Here is a 16,525-nt window from a genome sequence, read left to right on the forward strand (position 1 = left end):
GCAAGTGATAGTTCAAAATATGGCATTTGTATGCAATCATGTTAGACGGAGGGAGAAAACAACAGAGCATCTTCAAACTTTCATACTTCATCTTTGTCAGATAAAATATGAAAAATTTAAGGAGGAGGAGAAACACAGAAGCAGACAGGAAGACAAAGACAGTGTAAGCTCCTGAAACATGGAGACAACAGAGATAAACAGCAGTGCGCAGATGTAACAGCAATGATGTCAAACATGTTCATCAACACAGACAAAAAAAACAACATTTCATGTGCATCTATTGATGGTCACATGGTTCGTATTGTTGAAGTGCAGAGGAAAAGCCTGCAAAGAAAAAAATGTTGGCAGGAATATGGTTAATGTGTGGGATTAGCTGAACCATCTGTTGAACTAGTACTTAATATATTCATTTTCATGAAATTTCATCCCTGATGGATATTCCACAATCAAGTGTATTATTAGAAAGTGGGGGCATTTAGGAACAACAGCAACTCAACCACAAAGAGGGGAACCACATAAAACACAGAGCAGGTTCAACAACTGATAAGATGCATGGTGTGTAAATGTCACCAAAATTCTGCTGATTCCATAGCTGAAGAGTTCTGACCTTCCACTGGCATTAATGTATGTACAAAAACTGTGCAGCAGGATCTTCATGAATGGGTTTTCATGGCAGAGCAGCCACGTCCAATGCCAAACGTTGGATGGGATGGTGTTAATCACATTGACACAGGACTGTGGAGCAGTGGAAAGGTGTTCTGTGCAGTAACAAATCACACTTCTCTTTTTGTCAGTCAGATGGGCTAGTCTGGTTTTGTGCCAACTGGGAAGTTTGGTGGAGGAGGGATACTGGTATCGGGCTGTTTTTCAGGCTTTATGTTAGGTTGCTTCTCTCCAGTGAAGGTTAATCTTAATGCTTCGGCATACTAATACACAATGTGGCAACAGTTTGGAGAAGGCTCTTTTTATATCCCAATATGACTGCCCCAGTTCACAAATCAAGGACTATAAAGACATGGTTTGATGAGTTTGGTGTGGAAGAACTTGATTGGCCTGACCTCAGCCCTCTTGAGCACCTTTGGGATGAACTGGAGCAGAGGCCTTCTCATCCACCATCAGTGCCTGACCTCATAAATACCCCACATAATGAATTGGCACAAATTCTCAAAGACATATTGCAAAATCTTGTGGAATGCCTTCCAAGAAGAGTGGAGGCTGTTATAGCTGCAAAAGGGGGTCAACTCCATATTAAAGTACTTGAATACAATGTCAGTCCCTCTTGGTGTAATGGTCAGGTGACTGAATACTTTCGTCCATATAGCGTAGCTCTGTTATTTTGATGCATTCACATTTGCTTAAGTAAGAACATTGTCTAATATGTTTAGGAGCTGCTGCATGGTCATGTTTGACCAATTGTTAGGAGACGGTGAGGGCCAAAAATGCCGGTGAAGAGTCTTTTTCTCAGTCCAGCCCTGGCAATAGATGAGTAGCAGGATATACAGGCCTGTAGCCAGCCAAGTGGAAAAGGTAGTTCTTTATTCTGTAAAAGTGGACCTGTTTTGCAGTTCCTCCCATCATTTTTGATCTATATTTTGGGCTTCAAATGTCATGCAGCTACATTTTGTCAAACATGCAAGTTCTTTAACACAATTATTGATGGAGAGAGAATTACAAATGCGGTGCTTTGAAAGTTAAGGACTTCTGTTTTACTTAGATGCTGGAAAATATGTTTGCCTTTATTCTGCTTAAAATAATCAAGATTTCAGTACTGATCAAAAATAGCTATGATATAAACATTTTGATCAAAGTCATACAGGCATATTCTTAATAAGCAATGAAACTTTAACTTTTTTCCATAAGATACATTTTCTACCACTGAACTGAGGGTTTACTTTTGCTGGTGAGCTCAAGGACAGCTTGACATTTGAGATGTGAAAGTCAGCTGCTGAATGCCAATCCCTTCAGGCTAAGAAGAAAAACTTCCCCTGATTTTTTTCTTAACATTAATACTTTAAAGATTCAAGGACCGAGAAATATTCAAGAGCAGTATACATCACAATGTGAAAGGGAATGGGATTTCTTATTCGCCCGTCTATATTTCTGTCACATTGTTGAGTAAAATTATTTTTACTATGAATACACACTGTCAGCTATCTTGTTGAAGACTCCAGTAGTGTTTTTATTGTAGCTTTGACAAAGGAGCTGGGATTCCCAATGTAGACACAGCTTTGAGCTGAATGTGACCCACATATGCAAATACGTAAAACCATGAAAAACAGTACAAACTCATGTTCCACAGTCATGCCCAAATCCCCATGGAGCTCATTAGTCATGTCTTAACATGTAAGTGTGTCGTACATGCAGATAATCTCCAGGGAAATGTCCCCACTTGCTCTGTGGCTCACATAATTAACCACTATTATTGTGATGAGAAGATAACGCGCTTATTAATTCAACACGCACATAGAGCAGGTAAGAAATGGGGAGACTGGGATGCCTCTGATGAAAATAACTTGCTCCATAACCATGGCCAAGTAACAATCTCCCTGACCACTCTATAGCTGCCCTCCTATGGCTTTTACTCCACTTAAGGATGGGTAACTATAGCTCTGATCTAATCATTAACTCTTGTCTCCCTGGTTACTCTACTTTCCACAGCAACTGAAAGCTTATATGCCTTATATGCACTAGGGTGTTTCATAAAAAGCAGCAAATACTACAGATCAATGTTGAATATAGTCATAAAACAATGGGATCAGATCGAGTGTAATGATCGAGTAGGGATTAATGAAATCATACAAATATTCATGAATCGTAATGGCTTTAAATTATTCTTGCCCGAGGCACATCATATTCATATCCATGCAAAGCAAATTCCCTCAGCACTAGACTTGCCTCAAGACACACAAATGTGCCTGAGCACACCTTAGAACCTGTATTCTCTAGAGTAGAGATAGGATAAGACTTGAAATATCCGAATAGTCACGAATGTATAGAAAATCTTGCACTCTTGAAACTATTTCCTTCGCATTCCACAGTGTCTATTACAAGGTGCAACTTCCCTGGAACTTTCTGAATGCTTTTTAGAATTTCTCCAAGTATTCAATGCATTAAATCTTTTTTCAAATCATCAAAGTTGCAATTTCATTTAACACCCTGAAGCATGTAAACTAATACAAAGCTTGAGATAAGCTATTTCTCTTTATCACCAGTTTAAGACTGGGAAAATGTTTCCTGGTATAAAACACAATTAAACAGTCTATCTTGCTTAGAAGAAGTACTACCAAAGTACGAGGAAGTGCAAGTCACAGTAAGGTGTGCAAAGGCGTCTCAGGGCCCAAGGCCAAATAGAGTCCCCTATTGGGTCTATAAAAGCTCACCTTATGTCCTTAGATTTCTGTGGTGATTACTAAGGTTAGTATGGGAGAAACAATCTATCCTCAGAGCCTGGTGTAGAGCAGTGGAAGCTTGATTCCCAAGGAAAAGGAGTCCTCTATTTAAACCATTTTAGAACCATTTTACTCTTAAACATAGATGGAAAGATTTTCTTTCGTGTCTTGGCACAGAGGCTAGGTTGTTAGAAAGTAATAGGACTTGATTAGGTTTAACGACTTCTTTGCTGAGCGCTTATCCTTTCTATAGGGCACAAGTATCTGTTTACATCAAATCTTTCTATGAAAACTTAGATTAGTTGTGCGTTTGACTTCATACACATCTATTTTGATGATCTATTTTTAATAGAAATTGACAATAATCAATAAATTGAAATTTTAAATTTTGTGCTACAAGTTGGTGACCCCTGTCCTAGCCTGTCCTGGGCAGTTTCCATTATGCATTAGCATAAAGGTAATAAACAAAATAATAGGGTAAGTGTACCCATTAATCCCACCAAAAACTAAGTTCATGTATTTTTCATAGATACTAAGATGGTTTATAAACATGATCATTTGTTAAAATGAAGGTTTAATCTCTCATTTGAAAGTATATTTATTTACTTATGCATATTTTAAAGAACAAATTAAAGAAATTTTATAAATAAAATCAAAAGTCTGGCATGGTCTTAATTGGTACCGAAGTACCATTTAAGCCCACTTGTGTTCCAAATAAGCCCACAACCACATTTATTGACAGAAATTCAAAAATGTATTATACTTTTCAGGTAGTAAACACATATTAATTCAGTAACATGTTATACATGTTAAACACAATTTATTTTTTTGAATTAAAAAAAAAATCTGAGTTATCCCTCTTTTGCCAAACTTTCTGAATTATAAAGGAATTCTTGTTCAAAGCTAGACTACGCTAGCTGTTTTTTGGGTCACTGTACCATTTAAGCCCACCTTGGAAAAAAGACATTTTTTTTAAAGTATTTCACCCACCCAAACCCTTTTTTGTGCCTTAATTTGAAGATTTATGTAAAATGAATCAGAAAACAGTTTGTGTACTAATCATTTTTAATCCTTAAGCAGTGTATCTATCAGTAGGGCTACCTGTACTGACTAGTGATTGGCTCGCTACGTTAGCTAGCATAACACATCTTTTCACATAAAACTAAATAGTAAGAAATGACAAAAAACTACATGTTTATACACAAAAAAAAATCAATAATCTCTCAAATTACATAAAATGAATGTACTTAACAAGTTAGTGGCTGAAAATAGTTGAAAAGAGGTTCTTTCTGAGGGGTCCCAAAACACCAAAGTTTTGAGGCGACTTTATCTGAGCCTTTGTGAGACTGAGACACGAATGTAGGCGAGCCCTATTCAATATCGACAAATGTGATTGGTGCCAAACAAAAACTGACAGATAATTAAGAAATTGTGTGATTGGAAAAAATAATGTATAGCATTAGACAGGCCCCTCTGTTTTTTTTTTTTTTTAATTGACTTAAAAGTTGCAAGTGGGCTTAAATGGCCCTGAAGAAGACCGGTTTGGTTGAAACATGTTGGCTTTTTAATGATTTGGCCATTATAATAAAGACTATTTAGTATTTCCTTCCTCATTCGCACATTTTTTTGTTTGGAGTGTCTGGTTTTCTCCTCCTTTTTAGACAGGTTTTTTCCCCCTGGTTTCCAAGAGCACCCAATTTTGGTTTATTATTGAAGCACCTCAATCATACTGAGCATGTCATGATCCAGGTTTTGATTTATTATGTTCTGAGTTTTCCTATGGTTATCCTTTGTGTATTCTGTGATTTCTAGTTTGACTTTGTATTTGGTTTAGTTCTTAGATGTTATCTGTAGCCCTTGTGTTTCCTTTGTTCAGCCTTTAGTGTTATATAGTCTTTGTGTTTCTGTGTATTTTGGGCTTTTGTTATTTTCCATGTGTCTAGTTTTTTATTGTATTAAGTTATTCCCTGTGTTCCATGTTTAGTTTTACTCCCTGTGTTTCTTGTGTAGTTTATTCCCTATGCTTCTTGTTTAGTTATTCCATGTTTAGATTTACTCCCTGTGTTTCATGTTCAGTTTTTCTCCCTGTGTTTGAGTTTCCCTCCTTGGTTCTTTGTATCCTCCTGTGTTTTCAATGTTTCTGTAGTTTAGCTTCTTGTGTTTGGGTTTCAGTCCTTGTGTGCTTCTTGTGTTAGGTTCCATGTTTCCTGTTTTATTTTGTAGTTGCCTTCCCTTGTGTGTGTGACTCCAGTTTTGCTTCCTGCCTGAGTTTCCCTCCACTTTGATTATCCTTCACCACTTTCACCTGTGTCTGATTGTCCACACCTGTCTGCCATTTTTAATCACTCCCTGTGTATATAAGCTCTGTGTCTCCCTGTGTCTGTGTCGGTTTATTGCATATGTCTTCCCAGTGCTTGTTACTCCTCGTGCTTCCTCGTGCTCCTTTGGATTTTGTTTTGTTTCTTTGATTTTGATTCCAGTGTGTTTGTTCAAGTAAGTTCTTTTGTTTGTTTGTTAATTAAATCCTTTTGTTTTATCTGCATTTGGGTCCTCCCTTTTGAGTTTTTTCCCCGTACCCGTGACAGAGCAGCCAGTCAACCTCCTTCTTTTGCTGGGCTTAAATGGTGCCTTGGCTTAATGAGTACGCTTACCCTATATGGTAAAACATGTTTCATATCCCAGATTGTTAAGTCTGTTTTAGTATTATCATCATTTTATGTTTTGGAGGCTTATGAAGATGAATGAGGCTTCCTATTTATTCATGAAGGGAAAACGTGTGTAAGTGTTGGGGGGGGACATTAACATTTGCAAATGCAACATTATGGCAATAGTCCCCTTTTTAGTTGTTTTGTTATTATATGGTACTTTTTTAATTAGCAAAATCTCTATAAATCTTTCTGTCTTATAAATCATTCTATCTTATCATTCTATCGTAGGATCTTTTGTAAACTAATCTAAAAGTACTGACACTTGAAGGTTTCGATGGTTTAAAGCATTATGCCTCTGCTGCAAAAAAGGATTAAACTGGTATTTTGACACACACTTCAGTTTAAAGAAAATCTGATTCTTCTGTGGTTTGAAATTTGCAGTAGGACACATTGCAACTTAAATCTAAATTTCAATTAATTGCTCAGCCTTATGAGCATGTCCCATATAGATGTATAGTCTACAGTATTAAATGTAACAGAGACATCTCAATCATATCAAACCTGTCATATTAGGATTTTAAATCTGGATAAAATTGTCAGAACTCTGAGTTGGGGCAAAATGTTCTTTAGAGAAAAGCCCCCAGCACACATAGTCTCTCACAGTGTTTCAAAGCAAAAATGTAGCCCATGAGCCTATAGCATATTTGAGTTGACAAATATTAAAACTGATGGCTGAAATCCTACCTCAAGTATTTTTTTCTGCGGCTGCAATACAACTAAACCACAAATGTAGCTACAACCTTGCTCTCATCAAATAATGCTGATTGGTCCAGTCTGTTCTCAGAGCAAGTACAATCATTTCAGGTTGAAGCTTTGAAAAATGGATCTGCCTGACAACATGCATGGGATAAGGCCAATCTATCAGATTGCAACGTTTTATGCACAAACCACATGCACGCAAACATGGTGAGAAAGATACCACCACTGCCTAATTTTGAGCCTGGAAAACCCCTGATCTGCAGAATCTTTGACTCAATCCCTTGGTGCCTCCCCATTCATCTCCCTGCAGACCCCCTGGGAGGTTTAGCTCATAGTAGTAAGCTTCTGCTCTTGTAAAACTTTTGGTTCCCAGCTGTGACTAACAGTGATAGAGAGGATAACCAAAAGTTTTACAAGAGCAGAAGCTTACTAACACGAGCTAAATCTCTTGTAAAACTTCTGTAAAACTTTTGGTTCCCAGCTGTGACTAACAGTGACAGAGAGGAGAACCTCTTCAATGCCACTGCGTCCTTTTATTATGCATGTTAATATGTATGGGCCAAAATACACACCCTCTCACATTCTTATATATGCCTGTACAGTGAGAGGAAGCATGTCTTTTGAACTGATTTCTTTACGGGTCAGCTTTTTACAAAAACTGTGTGTAAGGGCCATGACAGCTAGACGTTTAGCCTCCAGCACAACATGAAACCTCACAGCAGACAGGATGGACTCCCTTTCACTCCCTTTTCCACACTGGTTATTAAGATTGTTGTCTTCACTTTGCAGCCAGCTGCAGGTTAGAATATCACTTCTGAGGGGCTCACCATTGCTTTATGAAGCAGACCAAACTAGACGATAGAGTTAAAAGCCAGACCATTTCACTGTTTATAGTGAAGCAGCCATATGGCCATTAGTTGCAGGAAGAGGAAAAATCTGATTATATTCTATCTAATACAAATGAGGATGGTATGGCTGTGCATGTGCAGTGGCTTGCACTGTTCTCAAGAAAGCAACAAGATTCAGGGTTTGATAGGAGTAGAGTAGGGCTTTTAATGTGGAGTTTGCCTGTGGGGGGTTTCCCCAAGTACTAAAGCTTTACTCCAAGTTCAAGCCAAACAGAATAGACTTTAAAGGAAACATGAAATATTTAAGAAGTAGTGGAAAAGAGGAGTGAAAGGAAAGGCAATTAAAACCATTACAACACAACATGATACATTCCTTTCAAAGTCTGTTTAAAAATGATGACTGCATTTATTTAAGGAAAAAAGCCACCCAAAATCTATGATCATTCTAAGCCTATCTTAAAATGTGTGACTATATTAATCATGGGATACTAGTTCAGCTGTGGGTTAGAGTTCACCACTAGTGTAATACACAGCTGCACTCCGTGCTCCACAGTGTCTACTGTATAACTCTGCACTGTACTGTAAATCAATACAAATTCTATATAAAGCACAGTACGATGACTGCAGCCTGCTGCACATCTGAGTATTTATGTACCGTCTCTGGAGCAGGATTCTCTGATGTTGTAACCACCAAAGGAGGAACCAAGTTATACTGTAGATGGGCTGTTCTGCTCTTCAGTTCACGTGTTGAACAATCTAAAAATGACTTGATACTCCTTGCTATCATTTGAGCACTTATTAATATAATTAATAATACATTATGTTCTTGCTAAACTATTTGTGCACACTTCAGTAGCTCTTCTGTCAAGTGTTGGAAGTGTTCTGTCAAGAGATGCATTGGTTAAACACGTGTGTTGGCCCTGTTGACAGACATCCGTCCCTTGGTAAATACTGTGGCATTATCAGAAGAAAGGAGTAGATGTTTATCTTTTATGTCCAGCCAATCGGTGTATCTCTAGCTCTTTCACTTGGAAAAAGTGGGGCAAACCAAATACATATAATTAGGGCTAAATGGTGAGGGAAAATAATCGAATTGTGATTTTTTTTCTGCCACAATATTGAGATTTAATATGCAATTATTTTGGAAGTTCCTTATCTTTTGCATTTTTCAGTTAACATAAGCAATGAATCATTCTATATTAAAACACAATATTAGATGCATTGAACATAAACTCTTTTTTCCAGTATGTAAGGATAGAATAAGATAATGATGCTTGAATCAGTGTGAGTTACATATCTTTATCTACTTCAAACACAAATTGACTGCTTTTTTAAACTTACAGTCTTGTTAGCAATCATTATGACAATTAAGGCTGAATGATATTGAGAAATATCTATCTGTGATTATTTTTACTCATACTGCAGATGCAATGGGAATTTTTGCATTGAGGGAAATCATAATTTTTGTATCATTCTAATGTTTTGAATAAAAAAAAAGCAAAACTAAGAAAATTAGGATTATTTGCAAACTATTCTAGAAAAAAAATGATGCTTCTGTGTTTGCATGATTTGGTGAGAATAACATCCCTGCTGCAAAGAAATGTGTTAAGCTGGTATTTTTGAACTATTTCGCCATCTGTGATTTGAAAATTGCAGTAGGGCACATGTTTTTACTCTAAGTTTCAATTAATTTTTCAACCTTAATTATTAAGGATAGTAACCTGCAGCTGCATCAATATGAAAACATGACCTTGAGTTGCTGCCCTTGTTGCTAGAAATGGAGTGTTTTTTCATGAGAGCCTAGTTTTGTAGCACAATTTGCTGGTGAATAACACAGGTAAGTGGGCCTTTCACTACACTCAGCTGTTTTGTCAGGATTCAAAGTGTGTGATTAACACACAAAAGAGTTGGCTCTGCATCTGTCTGATCTGAGGCAGGGAGATAGAACGTAACAATGCCAAATCTTTTGCATAAGCTGAGTCACTGGGAGGAAACAGTCTTTGTCAATGTCAAATGCTGCTCATTTTAATTTCCATTGTGCACAGAGAGAGACAGTCCCAATACAGTATTCAGAGGACTTAGAGATACAGAGTAAATATGAGAGATTCACATGTATCTAAAAATAATAATGACGGTAATGTCACAGTTAGACCACTGTTTTTGGTTATAATGGGGCATAAATGGACTCTTGTAGTGACGCACTGATGTGCTATTTAAGCTCTGATACCTCCATGTTACAGGTTGGTTGATCAGAGGACTGAAAGCAGTGATATAGCTGACATGCTGAGCAGTTTAGACTCACCTTAAGGATCAGTCCCATGGGTCAGACAAATACCACCAGTATCCAGTCTAGCAACTGAAGTCTGGATCCAGCTGATATCTGATACCCATCTTTAAACACTTACTTACAAGAGTTATATACTGTAACAGCAGATGGCTAAAGATGTCCTTCCATCAAGTCTTTAGTATTGTTGTTTAGTGTTGTTTAGTATTGTTGCTAAGGACCAACACTGACAACCTGAGTCAACCTGTGGGACCTCAGACAACCTCTGCAGAGAAGAATTCATTCTAATGGCTTCATAAACAAAACCTACTTTTATACTTACAATTCATTCAGCCAGGAAAAAAGACCTTTATTGTGAACAAGAATCTGATTTACAAGAGTGTCCAGGCTGAAATAGGCAGCAGCACCTTGAACTAAGTTACAGACATAAAACAGTAATAACTGACACAGATCAACAAATCCTCCTGAGTCACAGCAGAAAGTTATCAGTCAAAACATCTACAACCTGATGTATCTCCCTCTAATACCTTCAATCTACCTTTGACAAGATTTAAAGAGACACAAATTCTCCTGCAGCAGATTCCAGGCTGCAGGAGCAGCAAACCAAAAACTCTTTTAACCCATTTTGAAGAAAGACTTTGGGAAAAGATGGCAAATGTAAGTCAGAGGAAAGACTGTAGCTTCCAGCACTTTTACCATGAATAATATCACACAAGTATAAAGGAATAAAATATGAGCAGAAGGCCAGCCAACTCACTCAAAGAATACAATAAGTTAAGGCCTCAAAATTTGTGATGAACCTCAATGCTCTGTGGACTCCAGTATCCAGAGATTTAAGATCTGAGTTTCCATTAGCCGGCATTTGCCAATAAAAAGGGCAGAAGTCCGGCAGCTAAAACTGTAACTGGACAAAATGTCTGGCAGAATACATGCAAATGACCAGATAAGTAAATACTGAATACTTGCATATTATATTTTGTGTAACCTAGAAGATATGTTGCGAGAATGCGTTAATATAAACTAAAAGTTGCCTAATCTTACTACATCTACTGTCCTGCGGTGCTGGGGTTGTTTATCTCCTTAGACGGCAAGCACATGGCTAATTATGTATGCACGATGACCTCAAGGTAAATCTATATCTCTGCGGCATGCTCAGTATTGCTGGGGACTATGCAGGGAAAGTGGGAATGTTTGACCAGAGTTTTCGCATAAAGTTGAATTTTAATCTAAGTGAGATTCTCCTGGTTAATCAAAGGCTTAATATCATCAGCGGTATGGAGGGATTTTGTGTCATCGCTGTGAGTAATGAAGAGGCTGAAACAAAGAGAATTGTATAGCTGAGCGTCGTAAGCACCGATGCTGCAGCAGAGAGAGAGGCCTACGCCGAGCAGAGTTGTAGCGGACTTCGATAAACTACCTATGACCAATCCTCAGATAAAGTTGGATTGTAGTCAACACAGAATCACATCGTGCAGAACGGCATGGACTGCTTGGAGCTCATAACAAAGGCTCTGTCTCTCTTCAGAGAGGTTACAGTTATATCATCATGAGGGCTGATATTAGCAGCTGACGGTAAGACTCATTTTTCATTTGAAATGTAGAGTTCTAACGCAGTGTCCAGTTAAGAGAGCACTTTTGTTATGTGTTTGGATGCGTCGTTGTTGTCGGTGGAGGATGGTATTCGGCTGTTCTAAGCTGCAAAGTTATGATAGTGGCTAATGTGCTAACAGGCTAGCGGTGCTGATGTGAATTTGACAGGATTCAATAACTAATTGTTTCAAAAAATGTTGGTTGATTCATGTAAAGGGGAAAAAGTGCAGTTAAGAAGTAAGCCAATTGATTCCATAATAACTTTGTTAGTTTGGTGAAAACACACTGAAATTCCCTTTGCCCTTCATTTTGCTCTTTCCTTCCATCACAAAGATCACCGTGTATGGATGCTACGGATACGGATGCTGTCATAAAACACACATGTGCTCTGGTGTTGCTTCTAGTGTGAACGTGGAAGTGCCTTTATTTAGTGCATTTCTGTTCATTATGAGAAATTTATGAATGAAAACAAAGCATTTGTTTTTATTGAACAGAGTCTCCAATTCTCCAAAGCTCCATGTCAATGTCCATGTGTTGTTTTCTATATATTCATTAAAGGCTTAACGATTCATCGATGTATATTGATATATCGATCGGTTGATTGATGATCCAATTAGATCAATGGAAAGTCAAAACATCGATCTAAATCGATGCTTCAAGCTATGTTTTATTTTGAAATTCCCCAGACACACCTGTTGACGGTTTCCACCCTGGGCAGCGTTTTCAACAAGCTAGCTGCAAGCTAACTAAGTAGCAACAGTGGCTTAAAGTTTTGCGGCTGAGGGAAAGAGGATAACCTCTCCTCTCTCAGCCGTGTGTATATATTTCAGACAGATACTACTGCAGGACTGATCCGTCCCCTATGTCTACATCTTTATCCGTATATAACCGCCGTATCAGATCGTTCATGGATAAAAACACCACTCATCATGGCTGAGGTAGCGCGAGTGCTGTCTGCAGCAGACCGCAGCTATACAGAGAGGGAAAAGTCCGCTCCTTGATACACTGATTTTACGCCACCATCTCACATTAGATTTATAATAAAAACATAAGCTGTCCAAACTTAATGTGATTCAAGCAGGACAGCTGTTCTCTGTATGCCCCCCCTTGTTATGAAGCTGCACATCACAGGAGCGTCTTTTATAATAAAACTTTACTTTGCTCTAGTATTCTGTTTTACCTTTCCATTCATCAAAATCAAGGTTGAAATAAATAAAAAATGATAAAGAGTCATTAAATGACATCAAATGCCACATATTTGAAAAAATCTAAAATGGGAACACAGGCCAAACATTTTGATCATTATGATAAAGGGTTGCAGAAAAAGTCTATATTGGTGCTTTAGAGTGATCTGGGGATGTAAGGAAATAAAATGTTTGCTGTTTTAAACCAATGTCTGAACACAAATGTGCATAGTTGTGTTCCTAATTTAAAGGTAATCGGGGTAATCGGGTCCTTGTTGTTTTTGTTAAAGAGATATTTTTATTAAATACAGAGACCTGTCAATAATTAAATTGCAGCAACTGTTTCTTTCTGTAACTGTATGAAATTTTTGCATAAGATCACCTGATATCAATCGTAGGCCCCTATATCAAGTCAAATTGAAATCGTATCGTGGCAGATTTTGTGATATCGGAAAATATTGTAACATTGTCCAAAATATCTATATCGTTTTAGGATGAATCTGGTGATTTAGGTTACACCTCTAATATTTATACAGTTAATAGTTCTGGGTTACATTGCCATCTCTTATAACTTCATTAAGAGCTGGAGTTTAGCGTGTTGATGGACAGAAGAGGACAAAATGCAGTTTTTTAACAATAATTATGATTTGTGAGTACTTGATTACTTGTTCATTGCAGTCGAGAACTGAAAATACAGTAAAATCCCATCCCTAATTTAAGAAACTGAAAGATGTAAGTGAAAAATAATGACATACCATAGGAATGTTCACTTTTTAAAATTAATACAGATATTTCAGTGCAAAATTGCTACATATTGTATCTTTAATTGATTAATATCGTCTTACACTTATGAGTTAAGTGTATAGCTTTAATAATACCCATGCATAAGTTTTCATGTTAACAGATGATGTGTATCTCACGTTTTGTTCCCTATTAGGGAACATGATGGTGTGTTACATTTGCCCCCAGTCTCCCCTTAATATGTGGCTCTTCTATTAATAACTTTATGTAAGCAGCTGTTCAGGCATCAAACTTCCATCTGGTCTATGATTTGTTCAATGGTAGGCTTCTGATTTGCATGACACCAAAACACAAAGAGAAACAAAAGACAAAATACTCCCGTTGTGTGCTGCTCCAGCATTTAAGAGGATTTTGAGGATGGGAATCCCCACACAAAGGGAGGGGGAGCCTTGTCTTTACATTTACATCCCAAATTAAGAGCAACCAGGACGACACTGTAGGACCATAGCATCTCCTGCTATGGTAAATACGCCAAACACCGTTCAAACAGATGAGTAAGGCTGTAGTGTTGTGATGCTTACTGGCGAAACAGGGCATATTATGCGAACGATGACTCCAGAATTACTCATGTCCTCATCTATTCTTTGACTCGACACGCGTCAAAGAGCGAAAAATGCCTGAATTCGGGCTTCTTATATGGTGTGACACAAACTTTGAGTGAGGATGTGGCTTGCTAGCAACAGCAGGACGGGAGGACAGTGTTAGGACGTGGGGTGAGCCACCTTTTAAGTGCTGCCTCAAGATTTGTGCCTGTTAGTATGAAAAAACGACCCCAGATAACTGCGTTTTCCATGATTCACGCCATGAACCATGGCAAACTGACAATTTTGTGTGTAATTTAGGGTACCATTTCCTCCACCAGGGAGAGGATGTCACCCAGGATGACAGGCTACTGGGCCGCTGCTGGAGATTGATAGGCTACATCACCTAACGGCTACATCACCTAACGTTACACAGCAACAATGGAGACGACCTACCTGGGATAAAACAACCTGCCGGTGGATCATTCTCCAACAGTTAGGGAGAGGACTCGAAGAGGTACACGCCCGCTAGTTTCCTCCAAGCTCCATTTCGACGGTAAAAGGCAGAAGGGACAAAAACAGACCGAGTAACGAGCCGAGGCACGCGCGAGTATCTAGTCACATCCTTTCCTCTTTCACTGGACCAGCGTCAAGCTAACAACAACACGACGGCTAACTTCCGGGAGCAGCTGGGCTACTCACAAAAACGTTATCTCTTGAGCCATTTTGGTCCGAATTTTTCTTAGAAAGTGCTTTTTGTAACGTAATCTTTAAGTCTGTGGAAGTGGCTCTGTATTGAAAGCCTTCTTCTCTCATTTTAGAAAGAAAAGAAGCCAAGTAAGCCTACGCTCTTATTTTGAAAGTCCAACTTCCTGTCACATCCAGTTAAATATTTCATACCTGACACAACTGGGTACCAATCCCTTACAGCCAATCAGTAAACGCGATATTCTCCTCGCGTGCGCTGCTGTCTCCTCGAATACATACCCTCCACCAGCCAGCGCACACATGAACGTGTAATTTACACACGCGCGGCCAAGAGCCTGCGCGCGAACAGTCACTATCCAAGTCACTTTCCTCTTGGGCATCGTTTTCCATCTTAGGGCATCAGCTGATAAGAGGCAGAGTTAGGACTTCCTGTTGGAGAATCAAGTTCACAAACCAACATTCAGGACATGAATGAAAATACCAGTCATCATTTGTTTGATAGTCTAAGGTTTATATTGCAGATATTAACTTGAGAGTACTGTCTGGTTGTTTTGGATAATTACAAAAAACACCTCATCACTATATTCCTTGAAGCATAAACAGTACTGATCTTGGTTTTGTATTTTAGTAATTTCTGTTGTTACAAATATTTTAATATGTTAAATTATTTTTACCTCAATATAACGAAGGTTAATAACACCTTCATTTCCATCTATTTTCTTGTCAATTAAAAACTTCCTTATCTAGCCTCTTTTTTAATTATTATTATTTTTTCTAAACAAACAACATTTTGGCCTCATGGCCTAAACCAGTGGTTCTTAACTGGTTTTGGGTCAGGAACCAACCCTACCACCTCCTTAACAACTAATCATAACCCAAATGTCTTAAACTTTCAACTGAAGCCAACCACTTTTAAGCCTGGGCGGTTCAGACTTGACATTGAACAAAAGCTGTGATGGAACAAAAAGATGGAGACATGTCCTTCAAAATAAAAGCACATCACTCACACTGACAGTTGTACGTCACTGTATTCTATTGCAAGGATACAAGGACTCAGGGAACTTCATTGTCATACTGCAGCACATGACACATGAGGAGAACAAAATTAGGTACTCAGGTCCCAGTTTAGAAATAGACTAGAGTAAAAACAGAATATAACAAAAATAGAATAGAATAAAAACAGAACTTAACACAATAGGATAAAATAACATACAATAAATAGACTTAAAAAATTAAATGCACAGGCTCTATATAAAAAATACTCAACCTATGTTTTAAACAAGGACAAATGTACAAAGATGAACAATGTCCTGACTGTTGTGATGTAAACCAGGGCTGCAAGCATATTGCACACTTTATAATATTGTATCTCAGCCTGTGTCAAAAGAAACACAATAATCAGTAGCAGCTATTTGTCTGTTGTACTCCTGTGTTAACATAAAAAGGCATAAAAATGGACCCTTGATCATTTTGGAACTTATATGTACTCTTCTTACCCAGAAAAAGGGACATGAAAGCTCCATAAAGACTATAAAAGAACATTAAGGGTAGATCAGATTAGTACTTTTGCATCTAGTGAACATAGATGGGCCCTGGCTGTACCCTTATTTCTCCAAGAGCATAGTTTTTTGCTCCATTTTTTTTTTACAACACACATCCACGACCAACAGAAAACAGCTTAGAGACCACTTTTGGGACTCCCCAGTTGAGAATCAAGGGTCTAAACAACAAACAAACAAATAATCATTAAAAGTTATGTTGAACAACTATGGCTTATTTAAGTTTAGACTTGG

At 38.0% G+C, this 16,525-nt stretch overlaps 1 protein-coding gene across 1 annotated transcript in view; it reads right to left on the bottom strand.

Moving 5' to 3' along the window:
• LOC121527323 (E3 ubiquitin-protein ligase HECW1) overlaps window positions 1–14,612 on the bottom strand; it is an 86,423-nt gene extending 71,811 nt beyond the window's left edge. The window contains exon 1 of the mRNA XM_041814245.1: window positions 14,481–14,612. The gene's annotated coding sequence lies outside the window, so the exon portion shown is untranslated. The remainder of the gene's footprint in view (window positions 1–14,480) is intronic.
• Window positions 14,613–16,525: the final 1,913 nt, after the last annotated feature.

Source organism: Cheilinus undulatus, linkage group 19 (assembly GCF_018320785.1).
Source record: "Cheilinus undulatus linkage group 19, ASM1832078v1, whole genome shotgun sequence".
NCBI lineage: Eukaryota > Metazoa > Chordata > Actinopteri > Labriformes > Labridae > Cheilinus > Cheilinus undulatus.